Source organism: Salmo trutta, chromosome 2 (genome assembly GCF_901001165.1).
Source record: "Salmo trutta chromosome 2, fSalTru1.1, whole genome shotgun sequence".
NCBI classification, from domain to species: domain Eukaryota; kingdom Metazoa; phylum Chordata; class Actinopteri; order Salmoniformes; family Salmonidae; genus Salmo; species Salmo trutta.
This window is the reverse complement of record NC_042958.1, coordinates 33,965,115-33,979,564: the sequence shown is the minus strand read 5'-3', so window position 1 is coordinate 33,979,564 and position 14,450 is coordinate 33,965,115. Positions and strand designations below refer to the sequence as shown.

At 40.7% G+C, this 14,450-nt stretch overlaps 1 protein-coding gene across 3 annotated transcripts in view; it reads right to left on the bottom strand.

Annotated features, from left to right (window-relative positions):
• LOC115154326 (disks large-associated protein 1-like) overlaps nucleotides 1-8,534 on the bottom strand; it is a 297,949-nt gene extending 289,415 nt beyond the window's left edge. For all 3 annotated transcript variants that reach the window (XM_029700440.1, XM_029700451.1, XM_029700458.1), the window contains exon 1: nucleotides 8,155-8,534. The gene's annotated coding sequence lies outside the window, so the exon portion shown is untranslated. The remainder of the gene's footprint in view (nucleotides 1-8,154) is intronic.
• Between the last annotated feature and the right edge of the window lie 5,916 nt (nucleotides 8,535-14,450).

Here is a 14,450-nt window from a genome sequence, read left to right as displayed (position 1 = left end):
CTGTTGCTCAGGTCCTAAAGCCAGGATATGCATATAATTGGTACCATTGGAAAGAAAACACTCTGAAGTTTGTAGAAATATTAAAATAATGTAGGAGACTATAACACAATAGATATGGTAGGAGAAAATCCCAAGAAAAACCAACAATAATTTTTTTTTTGAGAGCCCATGCTCTTCCAATGGAACGTATAGGGAAAAAATGTAATCTAGTATGCAATTCCTATGGCTTCCACTGGGTGTCAGTAGTCTTTGTTCAAGGTTTCAGGCTTGTTTCTTCCAAAAACGAGGAAGAATAATGAGTTTTAGTACAGGGACGGACTTAGAAATTTGTGTATGCGCGAGTGACGAAGAGGACACGCACCTGCTAATATCATTTTCCTATTGAACATACTTTTTCCGTATGAAATATTATAGTTTAATTACATTTTAGGGTATCTGAGGATTAAAAAGAAACGTATTTTGACTTGTTTTAACCTGTCTGGGCTAGGGGGCAGTATTGAGAATTTTGGAAAAATATGTTCCCATTTTTAACTGCCTCCTACACCAACTCAGAAGCTAGAATATGCATATTATTGTTCAGGTTTGGATAGAAAACACTCTGAATTTTCTAAAACTGTTTGAATGGTGTCTGTGAGTATAACAGAACTCCTATGGCAGGCAAAAACCTGACAAGGTTTCAAGCAGGAAGTACCCTGTCTGACAAGGAGTCGTGCGTCTTGCATCTTTTTATTGAAAAGTAAGGATCTTAGCTGTAACGTGACAATTCCCAGGGCTCCAATAGGCTCTCAGAGCCCGCGAAATAACTGAAGGTTTACGAGGGAGCCTCAGGTTGAAACATATTATCGCCTTTTGTAAGTGGATGCTCAGAGGACCTTTGAGTGATGCGCGTGCATGAGTCGCTTCTGAGGAGAAATTTTATTCGGCTGTTTAGGCTCAATGCATACTCCCGGTCGGAATATTATCACTTCTCTACGACATAAATGGCATAAAAATTGGTTTTAAACAGCGGTTGACATGCTTCGAAGTACGTAATGGAATATTTAGACATTTTTGACACGCCAATGCGCCATGCGCGAAACCGGGAAGAAGCATTCTAGAACTCACGAACAAAACGTCGCTGTTTGGATATAACGATGGATTATTTGGGACCAAACCAACATTTGTTATTGAAGTAGAAGTCCTGGCAGTGTATTCTGATGAAGAACAAGCAAGGTAAGAACATTTTTCTTATAGGAAATGTGATTTTGGTGGATGCTGACCTGGGTGGGTATCTAAATAGCTAGCCCTGTAATGCCGGGCTATGTACTTAGATTATTGCAAAATGTGCTTCATCCGAAAAGCTATTTTAAAATCGGACATATCGAGTGCATAGAGGAGTAATGTATCTATAATTCTTAAAATAATTGTTATGCTTTTTGTGAACGTTTATCGTGAGTAATTTAGCAAACTGTTAGTAAATTCACCGGAAGTTTGCCGGGGGTTATGCGTTTTCTGAACGTCACATGCTAATGCAAAAAGCTGTTTTTTGATATAAATATGAACTTGATTGAACAGACATGCATGTATTGTATAACACAATGTCCTAGGTGTGTCATCTGATGAAGATCATCAAAGGTTAGTGCTGCATTTAGCTGTGGTTTGGGTTTATGTGACATGATATGCTAGCTTGAAAAATGGCTGTCTGATTTTTTCTGGCTGGGCACTCTGCTGACATAATCTAATGTTTTGCTTTCGTTGTAAAGCCTTTTTGAAATCGGACAGTGTGGTTAGATTAACGAGATTCTTGTCTTTAAATAGCTGTAAAATAGTCATATGTTTGAGAAATTGAAGTAATAGTATTTCTAATGATTCAAAAATCGCGCCACTGGAATATCAGTAGCTGTTACGTAGGTGGGACGAAATCGTCCCACATACCCCAGACAGGTTAACAAAGTTTAGCGGTAGCTTTTTGGATTTCTTTCTCTGCATGTCGAACAAGTGGATTACTCTAATCGATGGTGCCAACTAAACAGACTTTTTGGGATATAAAGAAGGATTTTATCTAACAAAACGACACTACATGTTGTAGCTGTGACCCTTTGGATGACAAATCAGAGGAATATTTTCAAAAAGTAAGTGAATATTTAATCGCTATTTGTGAATTTATGAAACCTGTGCCGGTGGAAAAATATTTTGATGTGAGGCGCCGTCCTCAAACAATCGCATGTCATGCTTTTGCTGTAAAGCCAACCACAAATCAGACAGTACAACTAGATTAACAAGAATTTAAGCTTTTAACCAATATAAGACAATTGTATGTACCTAAATGTTTAATATCCATTTATTTGAATTGAGCACACTCCAGTTTCACCGGAAGTTGTCCCGCTAGCGGGACGCCTAGCCTTATTAACCAACAGTGCAGATCAAGAAGAAGAAAATATTTACCAAGTAGGCAAAAATAAGAAGTAATAATAAAAAGTACGCAATAAGAATAACAATAATGAGTCTATATACAGGGGGCACCGGTACCGAGTCAGTGTGCAGGGGTACAGGCTAGTTGAGCCAATCTGTATATGTACATTTACATTTACATTTACATTTTTGTCATTTAGCAGACGCTCTTATCCAGAGCGAGTTACAGTAGTGAATGCATACATTTCATTTCATACATTTTTTTCCCCCCGTGCTTTGGGTGAAGTGACTACGCGTAGGTAACAAACAACAGCGAGTAGCAGCAGTGTACAAAAGGGAGAGGGAGGGGTCAATGTTAATTGTACGGTGGCAATTTCTGTGAATTGTTCTGCAGTCTAATGGCTTGGGGGTGGAAGCTGTTGAAGAGACTTTTGGTTCTAGACTCCGGTACAGCTTGCCGTGCGGTAGCAGAGAAAACAATCTATAACTTGGGTGACTGGAGTCTCTGACAATTTTATGGGCTTTCCTCTGACACCGCCTATTATATAGGTCCTGGACGGCAGGAAGCTTGGCCCCAGTGATGTACTGGACCGTTCGCACTACCCTCTGTAGCGCCTTACGGTCAGATGCCGAGCAGTTGCCATACCAGCCGGTGATGCAACCGGTCAGGGTGCTCTCGATGGTGCAGCTGTAGAACCTTTTGAGGATCTGGGGACCATGCCAAATCTTTTCAGTCTCCTGAGGGGGAAAAGGTTTTGTGGTTCCCTCTTCACGACTGTCTTGGTATGTTTGGACCATGATAGTTCGTTGGTGATGTGGACACCAGAACTTGAAACTCTTGACCCGCTCCACTACAGCCACGTCGATGTTAATGGGGGCCTGTTCGGCCCATCTTTCCCTCTAGTCCCCGATCAGCTCCTTTGTCTTGCTCACATTGAGAGAGAGGTTGTTATCCTGGCACCACACTGCCAGACCTCCTCCCTATAGGCCGCCTCATCATTGTCGGTGATCAGGCCTACCACTATTGTGTCGTCAGCAAACTTAATGATGGAGTTGGAGTCATGTTTGGCCACGCAGTCGTGGGTGAACAGGGAATACAGGAGGGGCTAAGTACACACCCCTGGGGGGCCCCAGTGTTGAGGATCAGCGTGGCAGACGTGTTGCTGCCTACTCTTATCACCTGGGGGTGGTCCGTCAGGAAGTCCAGGATCCAGTTGCAGAGGGAGGTGTTTAGTCCCAGAGTGCTTAACTTAGTGATGAGCTTTGTGGGCACTATGGTGCTGAATGCTGAGCTGTAGTCAATGAATAGCATTCTCACATAAGTGTTCCTTTTGTCCAGGTGAGAAAGGGCAGTGTGTAGTGCGATTGAGATTGTGTCATCTGTGTAACTATTGGGGCTGTATGCGAATTGGAGTGGGTCGAGGGTGTCTGGTAGGATGCTGTTGATGTGAGCCATGACCAGCCTTTCAAAGCACTTCATGGCTACCGAGTTCCATGGGGCGGTAATCATTTAGGCAGGTTACGTTCGCTTCCTTGGGCACAGGGACTATGGTGGTCTGCTTGAAACATGTAGGTATTACAGACTCAGGCAGGGAGAGGTTAAAAATGTCAGTGAAGACACTTGACAGTTGGTCCGTGCATGCTTTGAGTACACATCCTGGTAATCCGTCTTGCCCAGCGGCTTTGTGAATGTTGACCTGTTTAAAGGTTTTGTTCACATCGGCTACTGAGACCGTTATCACACAGTCATCCAGAACTGCTGGTGCTCTCATGCATGCTTCAGTGTTGCTTGCCTCAAAGCGAGCATAAAAGGCATTTAGCTCGTCTGGTAGGCTCGCATCACTGGGAAGCTTGCATCTGGGTTGCCCTTTGTAGTCCGTAATAGTTTTCAAGCCCTGCTACATCCGACGAGCGTCATAGCCGGTGTAGTAGGATTCAATCTTAATCCTGTGTTGACAATTTGCTTGTCTGATGGTTCATCTGAGGGCGTAGCAGGATTTCTTATAAGCGTCCGGATTAGTTTCCCGCTCCTTGAAATCGGCAGCTCTAGCCTTTAGCTCGATGCGGATGTTGCCTGTAATCCATGGCTTCTGGTTGGGATATGTACGTACAGTCACTGTTCGGACGACGTCATCGATGCACTTATTGATGAAGCTGATGACTGAGGTGGTGTATTCCTCAATGCCATTGGATGAATCCCGGAACATATCCCAGTCTGTGCTTGCAAAACAGTCCTGTAGTCTAGCATCCGTGACATCTGACCACTTCCGTATTGAGCGAGTCACTGGTACTTTTTGCTTTAGTTTTTGCTTATAAGCAGGAATCAGGAAGATAGAATTATGGCCAGATTTTCCAAACGGAGGGCGGGGGAGAGCTTTGTATGCATATCTGTGTGTGGCGTAAATGTGGTTGCACATGTGACATGCTGGTACAAATTTGGTAACACTGATTTAAGTTTGACTCCATTAAAGTCCCCGGCCACTAGGAGTGCCGCTTCAGGGTGAGCATTTTCTTATTTGCTTATGGCCTTATAGTTGGTTGAGAGCGGTCTTAGTGCCAGCTTTGTTTTGTATTGGTAAATAGAAGGCAATGAGAATTCTCTTGGTAGATAATGTGGTCTGCAGCTTATCGTAAGATACTCTACCTCAGGCGAGCAATACCTCGAGACTTCTTTAATATTAGACATCGCACACCAGCTGTTATTGACAAAAAGACACATACCCCCACCCCTTTTCTTACCAGAGGTAGCGTCTCTGTTCTGCCGTTGCATGGAAAATCCCGCTAGCTCTATGTTGTCCGTATCTTCGTTCAGCCACGTCTCGGTGAGACATAAGATGTTACAGTTTTTAATGTCCCGTTGGTAGGATAATCTTAATAGTAGGTCATCAATTTTATTTTCCAATGATTGCACGTTAGCAAGAAGAATGGAAGGCATTGGGAGTTTACTCGCTCGCCCCGGGAATCTCAGAAGGATCTCCGATCTGCGTCTCCTTTTCCAGCGTCTTTTCTTCACGCAAAAGGCGTGGATCTGGGCCTGTTCCAGTGAAAGCAGGATATCCTTCTCGTCGGACTCGTTAAAGGAAAAAGTTTCTTCCAGTCCGCGGTGAGTAATCGCTTTTCTGATGTCCAGAAGTTATTTTTTCGGGTCATAAGAGACGGTAGCAGCAACATTATGTAGACAATAAGTAAAAAAATAAGTTACACAAAATGCTTTTTTAAAACCAAAATAGCACAATTGGTTGTTGGAATGTAAAACGTCAGCCATGTTCTTCGGTGTCATCTTCACAATCTTGTGAACCCTTGTAGAGTGTTTATCAATTACTATCAATGCGGTCTATCTAATATCAGTTCGTCCTTGCATGGCCCCTACAATCCATTAGTACAATGTCTATTTGATCGCCACTTGCTCAGTGGTGGAAATAGTACTCAATTGTCATACTTGAGTAAAAGTAAAGATACATTGAATGTCCAATGCAACAGTTTTTTTTTTATCTCAATATCAAATCATTTCTATGTAACAATTAAGTACATTACTGTGATTGTTTTCAATTAAAATAATCTAAAATAAAACAAAAAAGCTTCTTAGCAAAGCGCAATTTCTCAAGCAAGAATATTGCTAGGACTATCTGGGAGTGGTCTGAGTGGGGACGGGAACCTGAAAACTAGCAGTTATTGGCAGAGAGGTTTGGAACTCTTTCTTATTGATCTATTAACTCATTTACTGCCTGGTGATGTCACCGGGCAGGCCAAAACTCCATTCCACCACAACAGGCTGAAATGTCAGCCGTTCTTTTCAAACAGCTGTCACACTAAAAGGGAATTATCATAATTTTCACAATTTGACATTTTTATTCCAACCTCAGTGTGGAAAAAATATATATAAACGCAACATGCAAAGTGTTGGTCCCATATTTCATGAGCTGAAATAAAATAGTAGAATGAGCTGAGTAGTATAAAGCCCTTTTGTGGGGAAAAACTAATTCTGATTGACTGGGCCTGGCACCCAAATAGGTGGGCCTATGCTATGCCCTCCCAGGCCCACCCATGGCTACGCCCCTGCCAAGTCATTTGAAATCCATAGATTAGGGTCTAATGATTTTTTTCAATTTACTGATATCATTATATGAACTGTAACTCAGCAAAATCTTTGAAATTGTTGCGTTTATAGTTTTGTTCAATGTATACATAAAATGAAGATTTTTTTTTGGACTGCACTCGGCCATTAATAGAAAAGGACTCAAGTGAAAGTAATTTGTTATCATAACTTTAAAATGTAGTTGATGTGACTAATATAGTTTTGAGTCAGTGCCAGATAAACATTTTAAGTAATAATGACTTTTCATTGACTCCGAGTTCAGTTTACTAGAAGTATTTGAGTTAAAAATGCCTTGGGGTTTAGAAGAGAAAGTATTCAAAAATATAAATAGTACAGTAAATGACAGATACTGCAACGACTTAAGTAGTACTTCAAAATATTTTTACTTAAGTTACTTTTCCTCAATAAAGTAGCTGTCAGCAACGAGGGGGGTCAGGTGCAAGTGTTGGTTCAGGAAAGTTTTTTTTACACCACTGTACTTGCTCAATGATGGAAATAACAAAATAGCTAATCGACAATACAGGGTCTACATTGGAATAATCTGAAGCCATGTGTATCCCAATAGGTTGTCCCAACCAACCATGTTGAATGCATAGGCTGCCTCGTAAAGGTGCGTCTCACCGTCCCATAACGCTGCGCTCGGCTCACTCACACATTACTTCGTGGGGCGTCGGTGACGCTGCGGACGGACTCAACTATTACTTGAAAGGCAAGTAATTTCACTCAATAGACCAAACAAGCAAGACTTAACAAGCAATTCAACGAAATGGTAAACTTGACAGTTACTTGAAAAGGGTTGATGCACTTATAGTGTGTGAACAGATGCAATCAACGTCAACAAATCGGTTATATCATGGGTTATAACTGCAAAAAGCAAACCTTCATGTAATGCGTTATTTGCTTAACCCTTTAGTTTTAATATTTGCAACAACAAAAATGTGTCTTGCATCTATATCAGCCATAGAAAATGGCCCACAAATGTGTTTAATTAAAATGCAACATAAAGTAATGTAGCCGAGCCTTATAAATCAGAGAAGCCAGCATTCAATAGTAACAGTCAATTCATATACACACCGAGTGTACAAAACATTAGGAACACCTGCTTTTTCCATGAGACTAGACCAGGTGAATCCAGGTGAAAGCTATGATCCCACCTGTTAAATCCACTTCAATTGGAGTCGATGAAGGGGAGGAGACCGGTTAAATTATGGTTTTTAATGTGTGCCATTCAGAGGGTGAATGGGCAAAACAAAATATTTAATTGCCTTTTACGGGGTATGGTAGTAGCTGCCAGGCGCACCGGTTTGAGTGTGTCAAGAACAGAAACGCTGCTTGGTTTTTCACACGCAACAGTTTCCCGTGTGTATCAAGAATGGTCCACCACCCAAAGGACATCAAGCCAAATTGACACAACTGTGGGAAGCGTTGGAGTCAGCATGGACCAGCATCCCTGTCGAACGCTTTCAACACCTCAGAGTCCATGCCCCAACAAAATGAAGGCTGCTTTGAGAGCAAAAGAGGTGCAACTCAATATTAGGAAGGTGTTCCTAATGTTTTGTACACTCAGTGTAAATTGTAGACAATTAGGAATATAGCCCACAACTATATCAATATCTTACAATTAAACAAACCAAACTCAGATTGATTAATTTGCGCATTTAACCTACCTTATGTTGTGTTGGTAGAAAACAGCAAGCACTCCCTGGTATAATCCTATACAATTCACCGTCTTTGAATAGTAGCTTTCTCTTCTGCCAATGAAAACTCGACAGGAGGTCCACTGGTTGTCAAGTCCCAGTCTATACTGGCTGCCTGTACCTGACCGTCTGTGAGCTGCTGCTGCATCACAGATCGCATGGAACTGCGCTTGGGCTGAGCACGGCATTGTGGAAAACCCGGAATGGGTTAGGCACCTTGGGGCCAGACCATCTGCCTTCTACTGTATGTACCAGCCACTTGATTTGCACCCCTACTCTAAGTACTGAGAAAATAAAACCGGTTTCCCAGATGTAGGACTATGATTACAAATTGTGACGATGTGGCTTGGCAGTTTTCATTTCATGTTCCCACTTAATGCATAAATGTATGCCTAAACTATGCTTTATTAGGACTACCCCCAGTATTTATAACATTATTATCAAAGCCATGTGCCAGAATCAATCACTTGCTACTGTGTTTGGCTAATTTCATGTTAGGCTACCAACTGGGCACAACCTGGTTGAATCAACGTTTTTTCAACATAATTTGTGGAAAAGTGGAAAATACATTGGATTTGAAGAAAGTAATCATCTGTTGTTTTGAGGGTGAAATTTCAGCCACATGATTAAGTCATCATGGTAACCATTTTTTAACACAGACAAAGCTTGTATAAAATATGTTGAATTTGTACAATATCCACTGTCAAAAAACAAAACAATAGGCTGGGCAACACCTCCTACTGGAGAGTTGATCTATCTACAGCTATTCATTTGGTCTCACGTGCAGCCTTGCGTAACTTTGATATTTGTCACTAGCTAGGTTTCCATCTAATTGGCGACAGATTTTCAAAACGATATGCACATTTTCCCACCAGAAATTGGTTTCCATCAAATTGACTTGCTTCATATAAAAGCCTGTGCTTGATGGAGTAGTGCGCATAAAAATACATTTTGTGGTTAAATTCCTATGTACCGAATTAAACGTTGACTGGGTTTCCATCGTATTTTCAACTTCACTGATGCTTTTCTCACAAAACACATTCAGTTATATACGTAGCGAATGTGTCCACTCTGGTATTTACATGAACACTCTAGCCAACAGCTCGCAGATACATATAGCCTACATGATGAGATTATTATGGACAAAATAGTGAGATCATTTTTTATATGTCAAACAGCCAAGCATCATGTCACCAGAATAAGACCCTCGATATTTATTGGAATGGAGCATCAACCTCATTACCTTTCACCACCCTGTAAAGTTCATTTTACCTAATAATAATAATAAACTGCATGCTTTCCCAACGAGTCGTAGTGGGAGGACCACACAGCATGTCATCCCGTAATTCCAAATTTACTTAGATTTGATGATTATATCAACATTTGCGCATAAAAGCGTTTCCACCGACATTTCCAACGACGCATCATTATTTTTAATAACACAAAATATTCCCACCTCTTCTAGTGTATTTTGTTGTCGACATTTGGAAAGTTTACCGATACATTTTCTGTTTCCATCAGGCCTGTAATTAATGTGTGTGTTTGTTTTGCCAACATGTACATTATCCGCATAAAAATGTTGGATGGAAACCTGGTTACTGACTACTACCAATGGGCTGCGGTGAGAATGGGTGCGAGATCTCTTAAAGGGATAGTTCACCCAAATTACGAAAATACATATTGGCTTCCTTACCCTGTAAGCAGTCTGTTTCAGCATTTGTGGCACAAATCCCATTGAAGTCATGGGACCGATATAAGAATTGTCCAAAACATCAAAAAGTATCTACAATTGATTGTGAAGCTCCACAATGCTACTTATAGATTATTTAAAAATGCTTCTATCTATCCCATGACTTCAATGGGATTTGTGCCACAAATGCTAAAACATTAGCATGTGGAAACAATGACAGAGACTAAACCAAAACATGTAATGTCCATAGACTGCTTACATGGTATCCCTCCCTGTTGCTTTCAAAGTCATTCCAAAGGGTTTAATAACAGGGTTCAACAAAAAATGATGTTTACATTTTAATCATTTAGCAGACGATCTTATTCAGAACAGTCATTCTGAAAAGTACTGTTTCTCTCATGGCTAACAACCAGGAAGTTTGAAAAGACAGGCTGAGTGGGCGCGGAGCTTAAATTCATGAGCTTGCCTTGACTGACAGCTCTTTGAAACGCATATGTCAAGCAACTTGGATGCAGTGAGCAGTGTTACAATAAAATAATGTCAAGCAAATTTAGTGATGCACAAAGCAATTCAAACAACATTGATTTTGTGTCAATGACATCATTTAAAAAAATATATATTTCGCGTTTGGCATGTCTCTTGTGATGCGGTTCACAGCAGCAGTGACGGATGTGTTGACTTGACAACTGCATCAAAGTTTTGAAAGACCCTTCCCCCCCTTTTGTTCCATGCTGGCTGACGACCTAGCTATCCCGTAACTAGCTAATACCAGACTAGATGAAATGGGAAACATAAGAATCTTTGCCATAGATGACTAGGGTAACTTTTAATGATATTTTCTGACACTAAAGTTACATTTTGGCACCAGTAGAGTAGCTATCTAGCTATGTGAACCACGCAACTCTGCAAACACGCCTTTGATGTTGGTTAGAAGGCAATACTTATTTAAACTAGGTAAGAGTATCATGTTAAAATTGGTGTATTAAAATGAGAGTTAAGGGGTGGTCACCTTGTCCCCTTAATAATGAATCAAAGTGTTTGACATGGGGGAGGGGACCAGTAACTTTAAGATCAAACTTTATCAATTTAGAAGCAACAGTCATTTTTCAAGCTTTGGTCATCATATTTTGATCTGGTTTCCTTCAAATATCATCCAATTTTGTAAAAAAACATGATTTTGACTATTCATGACCTTACAGCTAGATGGGACAACCACATATCAGCCATAGTAAGTACATTCTTCCTCAATAAAGTAGCTATCAGCAAAGTCAGAGCTAGTAAGCTTAAATTTCATTGAAAGCAAGTCTAAGAAGCATTAGTTCTGTTTTATGTGCACTATTTCTATGCTCCCCATTCTTAAGTTTAGTTTCTGCATCATTTACTTTCGGTTTTGTACACCAGCTGCAAACATTTTAGGTAATGGAAAATGTATTTTACAGCGGTTTAGATGGTACAATGATTCTCTACACTATACTTGCTTGTTTTGTCACAAACTGAAATTAGGAGAACTATTATAATTTTAGCAACCAGGAAATGGAGGAGCAATTTCTGCATAGTGTATCTATAAGATACTCTTTGAAGAGGTAGGGTTTCAGATGTGTTTGGAAGATGGGAAGGGACTCTGCTGTCCTAGCTTCACTACCTGTAGGGTAGTGAGGGGCAATAGACCAGAGGTGGCAGAACAGAGTACTCTGATTGGGGTATAGGATTTGAGCATGGCCTGAAAGTAGGGAAAGGGAAAGCAAAAGGCATTCAGTTGTACAACTGAATACCTTCAACTGAAATGTGTCTTCCGCATTTAACCCAACCTCTCTAAATAAGAGAGGTGCGGGGGGCTGCCTTAATCGACATCCACGTCTTCGGCGCTCAGGGAACAGTGGGTTAACATACTTTGCTCAGGGGCAGAACGACAGATTTTTGCCAAGGGAGGGGCAGTTCCTGTTGCTGCTCCGTATGCAAGTACCATTATCTTGTAATGGATGGGAGAATTGACTGGAAGCCAGTGGAGTGTGCGGAGGAGTTGGGGGACATTGGAAAACTTGGGAATGTTGAACACCTTCCCAAGAATGCAGAGTTCTGGATAAATTACAGGAGTTTGATGGCAGAAGCAGGGAGCCAAGCCATCAGCGAGTTGCAGTAACCAGAGAGACACCCCAACACTACATAAAGAGAGACCTAAGACAACAACATAGCATGGCAGCAACACATGACCACACAGCATGGTAGCAACACAACATGGAAGCAGCACAACATAGTAGCAGCATAAAACATGGTACACACATCGCCATCAAAGCAAGCTAAACAGACACCCGCCAAGTTCTGGGGTCACCTAAACTCAGTATTAGTTTTATAAATATTCTCTTACCTTTGTTGATCTTCGTCAGAATGCACTCCCAGGACTGCTACTTCCACAAGAAATGTTGTTTTTGTTCGAAATAATCCATATTTATGTCCAAATACCTCCGTTTTGTTCGTGCGTTCAGGTCACTATCCAACGGTATAATGCGCAAGCGTAATTCGAGACACGAAAAGTCAAAATGTTCCATTACCATTCGTCGAAGCATGTCAAACGTTGTTTACAATCAATCTTTATGGTATTTTTAATGTAAAAATGCAATAATATTCCAACCGGACAATAGCATATTCATTCCAGAAGAAAAAAAAGGAGGGGCGCGCTGTCAGGCTCACGCATCACCAAGTCCTTAGTCCTCAGGCAGTCCACTCATTGACTGAGCTCCTATTCTCTGCCCGGTTACAGGAGAATGATGAAAAAACTTTCTGAAGGCTTTTGACAGCCAATGGAAGCCTTAGGAAGTGCAACGTGACCCCACAGACACTGTAGTTTCGATAGGGATTCAAAAGAAGAACTACAATTCTCAGATCTCCCATTTCCTGGTTGAATTTTTCTCAGGTTTTTGCCTGCCATATGAGTTCTGTTATACTCACAGACATCATTCAAACAGTTTTAGAAACTTCAGAGTGTTTTCTATCCAAATCTAATAATAATATGCATATTCTATTTTCTGAGCCAGAGTAGTAACCAGTTTAATTTGGGTACGTTTTTCATCCGGCCGTGAAAATACTGCCCCCTACACCTTAAGTTAAACAAATGTGGTTTCTACTGACAATTGAGATGTACAAACTATGGCATAAGGGGATGACAAGCAGATAAGAGGCAATCCGTAATTTTGATTATGACATTAATGAACAAGCGAAAACGGACATAGTCAATATAACTATTTGTTCAGCACTTTTGAAATATACAGTGACAGAATTCAGAACATGGGCCATTCTTACAGTGTACTCCCCATACAAGTCAGAACTGTAGGACAAATAAAGGGGGCATATAAACAAACAATGAAAGCTCTTATAATATTAAATGATTACATTTCTGTTAAACAGGTTATAGGGTATATGTGCACCACCAAGTTAGAACAGTAGGCGAAATTAAGAGGTGAAAATAGAACATATTATTAGTGTGAGGCACATTGAACGCTGTTTGGGTCTGTGTGTCAAAAAAGATACACTTCATATAACACCATTTGACACGTTAATTAAGCTTTTAATTTGACCCATCAAATAACACAATTCTATTATAGAATGCTGTGTGTGCTGAATTTGCACGTGCAAGCCAACCGCCACCACTACTATCAGTAGCACTGTCAAAGCTGTACAAAACTGTAGCCAAAAAAAGCACACACCGGGCCATGAACGATGTGTTTACTATACCTCGTTGGTGAAAATAGACCAAATTATTAGGGTGAGGCACATGGGCTATTAACAGCTTACTACACAACATGTACTTAGTATTACTTTCTTAGCTTCAGTATATATTTCTCCCTTGCATATTACGTAATTTATGCAATAGCATAGAAGACAGTTTGGACTCTGTGGGCATATTTTGTCATCAAACTTTGTCATCAAAGTCTGGCATTCTGGCAAACAGCCACTCCATTAAATAGCAGGCTAACGTTAGTGGTTTCTTTGCAACGCTTGCAGTTAGCCACTGATTCCTTCCAAACAACTCATTGTTGAATTTGTGATTTCCAACTTGTTGTGTAATGTTCATGTCCAATGGCCGATGAGCACCGATACGTTTTATCAAATTTCTATTAATTTCTCTTCATAATTTCTCTTCATATGACAAGGATTAAAACGGATTTGCTAGTAGATTGTCGACTTGATGATAACTGATGATGACTGCTAGCTAAGACTTTGAAAGTAAGAGGTTGACATCAGTCCAATCAAAGCTACTGTAGATATAACGTGATTTGACGTCATTTTTATCTGTGGCCAATAACCTTGACCCTTCTTGGAAGGGCACTTCTGATCTAAGTCTATGGCAGGACCCAAAGGGCTCACATTATTGATGTCTACCCTTACTAAAGCAGGGTGACGTAGTGTCCCCATGAGTGTCAGAACACTGAGCCAATCACGGTACAATGCTCCTATTTTCTGCTGGCCTGCCCCACCACCACAGAAAGCACTGAGCTAAGCAGAAACACCTGCATTTTGGAGCTGCGTGTTTGTATGTAGCTTTATTAACTCAATTATATATATTTTTAAAAATTACATT